Here is a 13,090-nt window from a genome sequence, read left to right as displayed (position 1 = left end):
ATCACGCACTCTATTGAGTCTTTGATTGACAAAACAAAATGACCCTATTATTTATACCTTTGCCTTGAGCCTATGTTGTTTTTCTTCCATCACATGGACTTGGACCACTCTAACTCATCTATAAACTTAGACATAGGGTTAGTCTAATAGGTTTCATCAATTAGCCAAAATCAAACTAGGGTTTTCATCACCTTAGTCGGTTTTTGTGACTTTCTCAAATTGCAAAGTGGACTTCAGCTTTGGATTCCTTTTATCGAGACGATTGAAAAGAGTATATAGAACGTCCAATTTAGAGTCAGCATGAAGAAAATACGACTTTGGGGGGAAATCCACCCGGTAGAGACTAGATTAGCCGATTTCTAAAAACTGGCTAAGCCAGTTTTGTGAATTTTGCATAATGAACTTCACCATTGTGTTTCTCTTGTTAAGATTATCAAAAACGCAAATATGTGGAATATCAAATTTGGAGTCCGAATTGAGAAAACAACGTTCTAGGGAAGATTCACCATGTGGAAACCGACCTAGGCTGGTTTCCAAACCGGCTAAGCCAGTTTCGGCTATCCAGAATGAGTTGGAGTTGTGTCCATGAGATAAGGTCACCCCTCTATATATATGAGAGGATCATGGCCGATTGAGACATCTAATCTATAAAAAAACAAAAATCAATCTTCTATATATTTTCCTCTTTTATGTCTTTTATCCCTTAACCCTAGTTTTTTCAACCTCATATGTTGTTCTACAAGCATCTCGATGTTCTTTATGAGCGTTCTAGGTTGTCTTATCAACCCTGGAACAACCCTAGATGAGCCTCCATGAAGAGTTCATTCCCGGGAGGTGTTTCTAGGTTTTCGCCGTGGCTAATATGCCAAGCCTAGATAAGCTGGTCTTCTCTATCTCACTGCGAGGTATCAATCCTCCTGTGACCGGGCTTGCTAGCCGTTTAAGCGTGGGACCAGATTTGCATCAATTACAAGCATTTGTTACAACCGAATACAACAAGCCTGATTCAAGAAGATCTCATCTATGCCAACTAGGTGGAGCTTATCAACAAGGACTACGTTGACTTTGCTATTACAAGCATATATGAAATTAATACGTAACACCATCTACTGTGAAAAGGGAAGTGTGGCTAGCACACATGTCATATTGTGATGTGATCCTTACACCCACTTATTGGAAATCACTATGCTGCCAATCGCCTGCTATATAGGTGGACACCAGGAGCACCAAAACGTAAACGATGAGGGAAACACCATCCATATGTCCCACGGTGTCACGGTGTGATGACCAGACGCCGGTGATGACTACTACCAAGCCGATGGTAACGAAGTAGACACCCAAGTTACCATGGAAGAAGGCACCCATGCCGTAGCCCGTGATGGCCAGTCCAACGAGGAAGAGCAGCACCGATGGTCTTGCAAGATGGCGTGACGACCGTTCCATCACCAACCGGCGGGCCATACCTTCCAATTCAGGATAAGCATAGAATGAATGATGTGTGTGTATATGCATGGATTAAAATAATTTATACATTACACACGCACCTGCTTGCAAGTTAGCTCGACCAGGTCTCATATGATTACGAAACAGGAGTGTTAGAAGCAGCATCAGAGATGACACGATCTCGAACAAATGTATTGGCATCAACGGAAACGTTTGGTCGGAGCGGCCATTGCGCTGGAGCCAGAAGCTCAACCTCTTTACCCTGATCAAGCCCCACGCCCAGAACGCCGCAAGAACGCTACATAGAAGAGCGGAGATGCTGCGCCGGGTTCTGTGAAGAACTCCAGTGCCGATGATGATGACCAAAAGCCCAGAAGCGGTCACCGTGAACATAATGGCCAGCGCCTCTCCAAGCTCAGCATCGGCGTCCATCCTCCTCTACTTTATTTTCTCTTGCCTGCTTCCTGCGGCACAACTAACACAAGCTGGGATAGCAGGCAGTGCTGCGAGCGAACAGGGAAGATGCGTTATAAAAGCTTGCTAAACCCACGACGCAAGTAATCGTGCATCAGGATTTGGTAAGAAGTTATTATAATACTGTATCTCGCACATCACATGACACCTGTGCCCCAGTTGCTTAACCTTAAGGTCTTGACCGTTGATAATACAATTATATCACCCTTCTAGTTCCGTGTCAAATCGGAGATGATTAATATTAACTGAAACAGACCAATTTTGTTATCCCCACTTGTGCTATCACTACCCGAAACAGTAAAATTGCTGAGTGCCTGAGGGTTTGCCGAGTGCATTTCATCGGGCACTCGGCAAATATCCTATTTACTGAGTGTTTTGAATTAAACACTCGGCAAACATATAGCACTCGGCAAAACCCAACTTTGCCGAGTGCCTAATAAAAAACACTCGACAAACTAGAACAAAACACTCGGCAAAGCATAGGCACGTGCGTTGGGCGTGCAGCGGCCATGTGACGGCCGTTGCGTGCGCCGCCCTGCCGTTAGAACTTTGCCGAGTGTCGATAAGGTTTGCCGAGTGGTTTTTGTTGACACTCGACAAAATAATGTTATTGCCGAGTGATTTTATTGACACTCGGTAAAATAATAATTTTTTTCTCTTCTACCCTCCAAACTTTTTCTACTTCCACATACAACATGTGGTACTACATGTTAAAATTTGGTGTATTTTTCGATCTGTTTGCTATATTTAATTAATTTATTGCATTTAGAGGTATTATTTGATTTAAGTCAAATTTGAACGGCAAGTGATTCAAATAATGGAATAAACTGAGTGTAAAAATCATATTCATGTTATTGAGTCCATTTTGGGGCCCTACTCGGGAAATGAAAAGAAATTTCGAACATTTTGTTCAGGAAACACGATCACGAACGCGTTGCCGAATGATTTTTAAATTCTAAAAAAAGCAAACGAAGTCTGAAAATGATGAGATTTGTCAAGATCTCCTGATATCATATGTGGAGACTGTGGAAAAAAATTGAGAACGTTTTGCACAATTTATCACGTACGACGCTTACAAACCGAAGCATCTCCGAAGAACAATCGTAGCGTTGAGAAGGATCCGGTAAGATTTGGAGTCAAAGTGACGGTCGAATTGGGGTTTGACTTCAAAACTTTTTGTATAGGCAATAGACAACATAGATTGGTTCACGTCAAATTTTGGTAATTTTTTGGATCCGTTTGATAATTTTAATTTATTAACTGCAATTATAGAATTTTAATTGATATAAATTGAATTTGAGCTAAAACTACATGAAATAATGGATTCATATTCGTAGAAAAATCAAATATGCATTGTTGAGTGAATTTGATAAGGTATTTTCAAATTCATCGTAACAAATTTAGTAAAACACGTTATGAAGAAGGAGGATGGGTGGGCATGAAATATCAATTTATTTTGCCGAGTGTTAATTGTACGACACTCGGCAAACAATATAGTTGTCGAGTGTTATATAGTGGACACTCGGCAAAATATCCAAGCTGACCCCACTTAACAGTACCGTACCGGTTCGAAATTAAAAAAAATAATGCCGAGTGCCCGCAATCTGGCACTTGGCATACCTTTGGTTTTTACCCTATCCGGCCGCACACTCACACAGTCACACACTCACACACTCACCCGCACACACACGCACACACACGCCGCGCCGCCGGACCGCCACCCCCCACCCTGCGCCGCCGGGCCACCACCCCCCGCAGCCAGGCCGCCACCCTCCACCGTCGGCCGGCCGCACCCACCGTCAGGCCCCCGCCTTCCCGTGCCGCCGCCCCCGGCGCGCCGGCCCCTCCCGGAACCCGGCACGACGCCCCTCCCAGCCCCCGGCACGACACCGTCCCCACCGCCGCACGGCGGCCCGGCCACTCGGCGCCCCTGCCTCCCAGCGTTCGCCGCCGGGTTGTCCCCGTCCCAGCGTCCGCCCCCGCCTCCCTGCTCTTTCTGGAATGGTCTGCCTTATTTCCCAGCGTCCTGCTGTTTGAAATCTTGTGGTGTTTGGGTGTTGTACTTGCTTGTTCATAGATTGTCCAAATCATTGTTCTGTAATTTGTAAACTTGATTATCTATCATGCATATAGTTTTAAATTGATATTTAACCCTGAAGGCTAAGATGTATCTGCATCTTATTCTGTTACCATTTTAGCTTTACAAATTGGATCTCACGCAACATGTATAGGGCTCTGTTTGTTTGTTAGACCCATCCTTGCATTGGATAATTTGGGTATCTGTGCTGCATTTTCATTTCATATGTGGATAACTCTAGTGTGATTTAGTTGTTTCTTTTCAGCAGTTCAGTATTGTATAATGTCAGTATTAGTGTTGCTCTTTACTCGGTTTTACTGTGTATTTGAGCTCCTTTTCCATTTGCAATCCTGTCTGTGAAGGTCCTAGTGAGGATTCTATTTTCTGTTAGCTCACCTGATCTTTACCTACATTGCCAGTATTTGTATTTTTTTGTCTATTGCTCAAGAAGGAAGTGTTCATGTCCCAAAGAATTCATTGTTCAGTTTGGTTTGATGTCCAATCTTGTTAATCAGAACAAGAATGATGCAGTAGCTTCTATTGCTACTCTGCTGTGCAAGTTAATTTCTGTTGGTGTGAATTGCTTTGGGAATTTCGAAGGGAGGATGCACTAACTGCTGTTGCTACTCTGCTCTAACTCGAAAGACTCTGTTTTGAGCTAGTGCTGCAGTTCAGCTTAGTTGCAAAACTTTCACCCTGCTTGCTACAACTGTTTGATATATACAATCGATATTAGTTATTTGTTTCCAACCACAGCTGCAGCTACAACATAAAAAACTGACCCGATGCATTTGGCTCTCTATTATCTTCAACTTGCAGGTTTTTGCCGCCGCTCCCTGCCCCGCCCAGTCGCCTGGTTCCTCCCGTCGCCCCATAACTTGCCGTCGTTTTGCAAGGTATAAGATGTGTATGTGGTTGTCGGTCATCGTGCCCGTTTGTTGCCGAGTGTATGTGGTTGTCGGCCATCGTGCCGTTTTATTTGTTGCAGGTTTTGGAAACCTCCCCGTGCAGGGGAGGTGCTGCTGAAATTTAGATTTGACAATATTATGTTCTTTTTATTGCAGGAGAGGCTATTGCAACTTCCTCGACTCGTCACTTTGCAGGACAGCAAGGTGAGGCATAAAAGACCCTTCTTTTCGTATCATGTTCGTATATCACTTAACCTAGCCAGGCGTCTCCCGTTCGAAAGAGATACGGTTAGAAATATACAGATCTTTGCATATCTATAACCGTATCTGTTTCGAATTGTCCACGTTTTTTGGACAGCCCGAGGATGTGTAGATGCGGTTAGTTTCCATGCTCTACTCCGATTCGTGATAGAGTTTCGGTAGCATCTCCCTGTTGTTCTCCGGATACACAATCTCTCTTACAGGATGTGTATTTGGAGAACAACAGGGAGGTGCTGCCGAAATTCTATCTCTGATAGGAGTAGAGCATGGAAACTAACCCCATCTACACATCCTCGGGTGGGATTAGGACCTATCTTCACCTATTAGATAGTATAGGAACGTGTAGATGTAACGTGATTTTTTTATATTACTCGTATTTGCATTTGTGGCTTATTGTGACTTGTGATGATGGTTTATTATGCCTGTGATGATGGTTTATTGTGAATTATGATGATGGTTTATTATACCTGTGACATACAATTATGCCTGTGACATATAATTATGCCCGTGATGATGCTTTATTGTGAATTGTGATGGTTTATTGTGAATTGAGAGGGGTCCGTTATACGTGACAGATTAGTAAAAAATGGGGTATTGGTCGCTTTGCCGAGTGTAACACTCGGCAAAGAGAGACGTTACCGAGTGTCAAGCCAAAACACTCGGCGAAGAGACCAATTTCTGTTATTCTGGAAACCTTTTTGTCGAGTGTTTTATCTTTGCCGAATGTATTCTAATGGACACTCGGCAAAGTGACCATAAAATCTGCTCGTTGCGCGCTTGTTTGCCGAGTGTATTGGGCGTGACACTCGGCAAAGTGTGTAAACGTTGTCGAGTGCTTTGGTCTTGACACTCGGCAAACTTTAGAAACGTTACCGAGTGTTTTGGAATTCACACGCGGCAAAGTTTAGAAACTTTGCCGAGTGTTTTGGGCTTGACACTCGGCAAACTTGAGAAACTTTGCCGAGTGTTTTTCCGTCGTGCACTTGGCAAAATCGCCGTCATCGCGCCATCCCGTTAACATTTTTTTTGCCGAGAGTTTATTTTTGCCGAATGTTTATGGACACTCGGCAAACCATTTGCCGAGTGCGCGATAAAAAACACTCGGCAAACTACTGTTTGCCAACACTGTTGATACCGTGTGTTGTATGCCAAGTGTTACACTCGACAAAGCAGTTGCCGAGTGTTTTTGGGCCTTTGCCTGGCACTCGGCAAAGCTACTGTATCCCGTAGTGTATGGTCTACTGCAAGAACATCGATCATGCATTCCTTCAGCAGACCATAGCACAAGAGGGGATAACAAAATAGGTCTGTTTCAGTAAATATTAATCATCTCCGATTTGACACCGAACTAGAAGGGTGATATAATTGTATTATCAACGGTCAAGACCTTAAGGTTAAGCAACTGGGGCACAATGTCATGTGATGTGCGAGATACAGTAGTATAATAACTTCTTACTAAATCCTGATGCACGATTACTTTCGTCGTGGGTTTAGCAAGCTTTTATCTCCAGTCGAGTGAGAAACAGAATGGACTTCCTCCGTGAGCAATAAAAAAAATGTCAACTTTAAATGGAAGCTTAGTGCAACTTATATATGTTTAGGCTCAGAAGTTCTCTTTGCAGACGTATGTAAGAAAAAGACTTACTGTAAACCGAAGCTCGGCGTCCTATTATCACAGGATAAAGTCATCTGCATTTTAGTTTCTTACTTCAATAATGATACAATTATAAGATATCTGAATGGACGGACGCCTAGATGCCTCTGCTCACTCCTGCACGCATCGCTCGCCAGCGGCCCTTTCCACGTGTCCCGATGCTCGTTGTGCCGTTTCCTCCCTGCGTCGCCGTACCCATCCGCCCACCCCACTCCGCCTCGCCGCCATCGTTCCCCCGCAGCACCGCGCCACGCCTCATCCCCTACAGCCTCCTCCACGCTACCTCCTCCGCACCGCATTCCCGACCGGGTCGAGTCTGCCTCACCCGCCTCCACCACGCTGCCTCTTCGCCGCGGCTGGCCCCCTCGTCGTGATCGCCTCCACCGAGATGGCAAGCCGCGGCCGTCTCCACCAAGCCGGCAAGCCTCCACGACGGATGCTCTAGCAAGTAGGTGAGGGGGACGAGATTCGTGCGACACCGCGCCCACCGGCGAGTTGCCCATGTCGCTGCCGCACAGCAAGGTCCATGTGCCGTCGTCGACCTCCGCTGGTATGCCTCCATTCATCCAAGTAAAGCTAATGTTGCAAGAGTATGTTTCAAGTGTTTCAGATGTTTTATCTGGATGTTGCAAGTGTTTCATCTTGATGTTGCAAAAGTAGATCGGAATATTGCACATGTTGTAGTTGCTATGTTTCAAGTTTATGTTTTAAATGTTTCATCTAGATGTTGCATATGTTTTCACACATATGAAGTATTTTCAGATGTTTTTTAAGTGTTTCATACCCATGTTTCGAGTGTTTTTAGTTGTTTCGTATGTATATTGCAGGTGTTTTATTTGGATGTTTCAAAAGTAGATCTGGAGTTACAGTTAGTGTTTCAAATGCATGTTTCATGTGCTTCAAATATACGTTACAAGTGTTGCATCCGAATGTTTGAAAACTAGATCGGGTGTTGCATCTCTATCCTCGCTTTTCTGCTGCCTCACCTTCGTCTCAGCGTCTCCTCCTCCTCCCGGTGCTGGCTGGACATCTGTCGCCCCTCCCCGTCTTTTGGATGCTGGTGTAGGCACATGTTATAGTCACGGACCGCGTGCATGTACGTGAGAAGCGGAAGGAGTGTGAGTGGGGACTCTCCACGTGCAGTCGAGCGGCGCGGGACCCATATAGGTGGGCGTGGGATGTAGGTACGCGGGGGGAGATGGAGTGCAGGCGTGAATGATTGAGCATTTCTCCGAACGTCCATACACTAGCACTGCCGTTCTTACTTTGAAACTAACGGTGGCCGATAGCCATGCCCCTTTTTCGCAAAATCGTCGGCCCATATTCCGTTTCCAGTTTTAGTAATGAAAATCCGAATTCAGTGGGAAAGTGGAAACGGTAACATGCACCGGAACGAAAACAGTGCTAAGCTTCTCCCGACCGTTTTTTTCTCGGGTCCTTGCCTGATTGCCTCCCAACTCCCAAGTGACTGAATGCACGAGGTGCGATAAATGCAAGTACGCATACGCTGCATGTTGCTTGCTGCTACCTGATGTGCCTCACGTATGATTATTGGGCCTCACCTACTTGGGCCTTTTGTCTGTGACTGTTATAAAACATGTTACCCGCGGTTAGAACATTTTTCTCTCCATCTTTTATGATCAACACAGTAGATGAAAGTAGAAAAACAAATAGACATGAGATAGGGAGACTATTCTTTATTGCTTTGAATATTCGTGACTGCAACATAGAGCTCTCACATATATATATAGTTCTGCCAAGGCCTAAGAGTTTGTTAAGAGCCCACGTATAAACGGACTAGGATTAGGATTCCACCTTCTCCTTTCCTTCTAGGATAGAGTTCGTATATTTTACAACACTCCCCCTTGGACGATTACCACAATATGCACATACCTCAATAAAAACTCCATCCGAAAATCCAGTGGAAAAAAATGGTTCTTGAAGAAAAGAGTACATCGCATTCGTTAATTACATTGCACATGTTATCTCATTAAAACCCTTGCGTAAGAAACCTTCAAGTAAAAACTCACATAGGAAAAAAGAGTACAACATTTAACCTTCTTGGTTATGTATTCTTTGTGATATTCTATTCTTTATGAATAGATATTTATCTTCATGATCTATGCATAAACTTCAATATTTTAGCAAATATAATTTACACGATCTTTGTAATTCTAGCGATTTTAATTATCTTCAAGGTAGATTTACTCAAATTGCTCCTCCTCATAAAGCCATCCTTCGAACTTCATTGTTCAGTCATAATTTTTCATAAATGTGTGCTTAATAATGGTATGCAGTACCATAATACAATTCTTTAATGAATTATAATATGAGTAAACCAGAGCAATATGCTTCATGCATAAATAACCACTTATTAGTTGTGCAAAACAAATAAAATTTATCCTTCAGGGTAATAAATCCTTTCAAAGGATTATGGAGGTAAATAAGTTACAATATTCAATATCTTCTACATAGTGTATCAAACTTATACTAGAGTTTGAGTACTTATAATTTTTCCTTAGTGGATTTTCAAATGATATGTTCTTCAAATCTTCAGGATTTTAATTGTACTATTAAATAATAAATCCAGTCTTATATTTAGGGGATAATTCAATTGCCAAAATCACCATTATTCTTATACCTTCTATGGTATTTAGAGGATATCACCACTTCATTTGCTAGCTTTTGATATGCACTTTCTAAGTGTTTACATGATATCTTCATGGTGTTTAGGATTCCTCATTTTCTTTCTCTCGGGTCTATATTCACTTCAAGGATTAATGGTGTTTATTCAAGAATCAACCGGTAAATCCTTCATGGATTAGTTTCTTTAAGGATGTTCTTATTTTTGGTGAATTATATTTCTCTTCCACGAGATATATTCTCTACTGCATAAGAGATTATTCTGAGATATACACAATGAGATAGTGTTATTCACTCTAGTCATTCGATGACTCTATTCCTTCTAGGACATGCTCTTCTTGAGACTTCAATATTCATGCCGGAATATATATTCTACCTTAGACTTCTTAATACTTAGTATGAGATTTAATTTCCATATGTTGCGATTTCTATTCTTCAAGAACTATATAGATTTTCATAATCCACTTACTAACTACATTATTTCATATTCATTCATTTCATTTGCCAGAGATATAGCAGAACATTTATTTCTTCATAGTAGGAGATTCAACCTTAATTGTTTTCTTCATTGACCTGATATAATCACTACAAGTGACTTTGCCATGTACTTTGTTTTCTAGATCCGGGTTCTTATAAGAGAAACATTTGTAATTATAGAGGTAGCGTTGTCGACAACTATTATTTTCTTCCAATATTCTCATAATATGAGATTATTATGTTTCTTTGTTATTTTCCAAACAAGAGATAATTTGTTGTTATGCATACCCAACACTAATGATGCATGCGTTTAGTGTGTTGGATTTCATCTTCATGGTGATCCTCTTCATGAGGTGTTTAACCTTCCTCTTGAGGTGTTTTCTTCATGAGAATGGAGAAGTTTCATTTTATTTCTATTCAATAAGTATACACTCAACTAGAAGCCACAGACGTCCCCATAGATTTTAGCTTGATAGTATACAATATTTTATTTACTACTAGTAAACACAACTTCGGGTTTATAACTTCAAGTTACTCCTCTCAATTTTTCAAAAATATCTAGCATATGTTTCGCTTCATGCTTCATAAGAGTATTAGTCAAACTATTGTTTGATTTAGTGCGTAATATAATTCCTACTTTAAGCTTCAAGGAATATTTCTCTTAAGATCATTTTCCTTCCATGAAAATAATATTTGGCATTCAAAATAGGCTTTCTCTTCCTCTAATGCCAATATTATCAGATCTTTAATAGTATACTTCAAAAGATATCCCGAGCTAAAAAATCAAATTCATGTACCTCCAACTATAAGTGGAGGCCCATTCATATATGCTATGATAGAGATTTATGGGAAATATTAACGAACATATTTAAACATGGGGTTTTTATTCATTAATGCAACGAGTTAGAATACATAAAGTGCACTTAAGAATGTTCAGCATTCTTACAAACTCAGGGATGTTCTCCCCTAATTTGCACATATCATAGTTTAGAAAACTAATTTATTGTCTAGCTTCTTTATTGTTTAGCCAAAATAATTGATCCAAGCAAGTACTCATACATAAAAAATGGACCATATACTTCAAAAAGATATAGAATACGCAACATTCAAACTCACATGGAATTTTTTAGACTTTCTAATTGCCATTAATGCAAAATTTCCCAAACGTATTTTGTTTATAAATCCCAAATCATCATAAGTGTATTATTCACCATATTAATTCCACAATTATCCGTCCCATTAATTGGGTTAGTCTCCATTTAGCTAATTTTAGATTAACCAACTCCCCCTGATCTTAGGCTACTTGGCTTATGCATGCAGCGCATTGAAAGCAAAATATTCCTTAGTTCAACAAGAACTAGCGCGCTAGCTAGTCAATTTAATTATGAGGGAAAATGTAGTAGCTACAAGATACGAATATAGCTTCTATGCTAATATTCATGTTGAAAGTGCATCTAGCCCTTTAGTGGGTTTTGGATGATTGAATGACAACTTGATTAAAGGTCAAACCTGTTTGCTAAGTGTGGATAGGTAATAGATTATCTCACAGGTACTTAATAAAAGCCAAAATGATGTGTTGTATAAACAATCTAGTTCAAGCACAAGACAACAATGCAAATGGAATTCATACAAAGGCTTATTTATTATGGGATTTTCATGTACTATGTGAAAGCAAGCTCGTAAGAATTAATTAATGAGACATGAGGGATTGTATATGGAATGGTCTCATATTTAAAGCTTGCTAAATTGAAATGAAAAATATAACAATACAAATGAATGGATGATTCAACACAAGATGTGACTTGATGGCTTGAGATGGTGAAGATAGCAAGGAAAGACTTCGAGGTACTAAGCAAGGGTGAAGAGCAAGCGATGGCTTGGCGGCCGAAGAACCTAGCTAGGGTGAAGAAGGAAGTACTTGCATTTAGTTGAGGTACTAATCAAGCTATGATAGTCATGTCAATGTGGAGGATCAAATCACTATTGGAGTGTTTGATGAAAGTGACTTGATACTTTTGGGATTATTCAAAATTGATGAATGAAATCAAGTCACGTGCTCAAGATGGCTATGCTCAAGTGAAAAGATCAATATCAATATGTTGGCACCCTCACTTGATGAAGATTGGAATATACAACTTCGGTTGAAAGAGATCAACTCAAAAGGTTTAAATTCATTATACTTTTAAATTTGAGTTAATAGGAATGCCGTACTATTAAGAGGGAGGCATCATGTTGATAGATAATATTTCATAAGTGCTCAAGCCAACCCGTGTGAGTTTTGAGTGTTTGAGAGACAAAAGAGCTAATCTGTTTTTTGCTGGTCTGGCAATATACCGGACGTGTCCAGTATGTGCTCAACCACGATAAAATTCTTGTTGTTCTCGGGTTGGTTCATCGGGAGTTCTGACGTGAGTCAGAAGTTCCAACGGTCGGGAGTTCCGACAATGGTCGGGAGTTCCAACGTCTCACGCTTAACTAACTTAGATGGTTCACTATCTTGGTCATACGACATGTCTGGTATGGATGACCAGAGGCCAATGGCTAGTTTTCAAATGCCTTGAGGGTCGGGAGTTTCATCGTGAATCGGGAGTTCCGACGGTCGGAAGTTCCGGCTTGTGTCGGGAGTTCCGACACCTCACAAACTTCAACTCAGTTACTTAGTTTTCAAATATGCTGAGGGTCAGGAGTTCCGACAGTCGGAAGTTCTAGCATTCATCGGGCGTTCCGATGCCTCACAACGTTACTGTAACTCAGTTACCGTTGGCACAGTGCAAGTCATACCAGACGTGTGGGTATGCATATCCGGTATGGCAACGGCTATAAAACGGTTAGTTTTTCAAGGGGGCTATAAATACCCCCAAGCCTCCACCTTTTGAGGATGCTGATTCTGCTAATACACACACACATTTTTGAGCCTTGCCAACTCTCTCAAACCCTGTCTTAGTGAGTGTGTGATCCAAATAGCAAAATCCATTTGTGGGTTAAGAGAGAACTTGAAAAAGAGAGCAAGCCACCACTTGAGCACTTGTGCATATTGTCTATTTCATGATTCGCATTTGTTACTCTTGGACTCTTCGGTCCTAGACGGTTAGGCATTGCCAGAGAGCACCCAAGAGATTGTGGTGTGCCTTGAAAAGTTTGTAACGGTCGATT

This window comes from Miscanthus floridulus, chromosome 4 (assembly GCF_019320115.1).
Source record: "Miscanthus floridulus cultivar M001 chromosome 4, ASM1932011v1, whole genome shotgun sequence".
Lineage (NCBI taxonomy): Eukaryota > Viridiplantae > Streptophyta > Magnoliopsida > Poales > Poaceae > Miscanthus > Miscanthus floridulus.
This window is presented reverse-complemented; position numbering follows the sequence as displayed.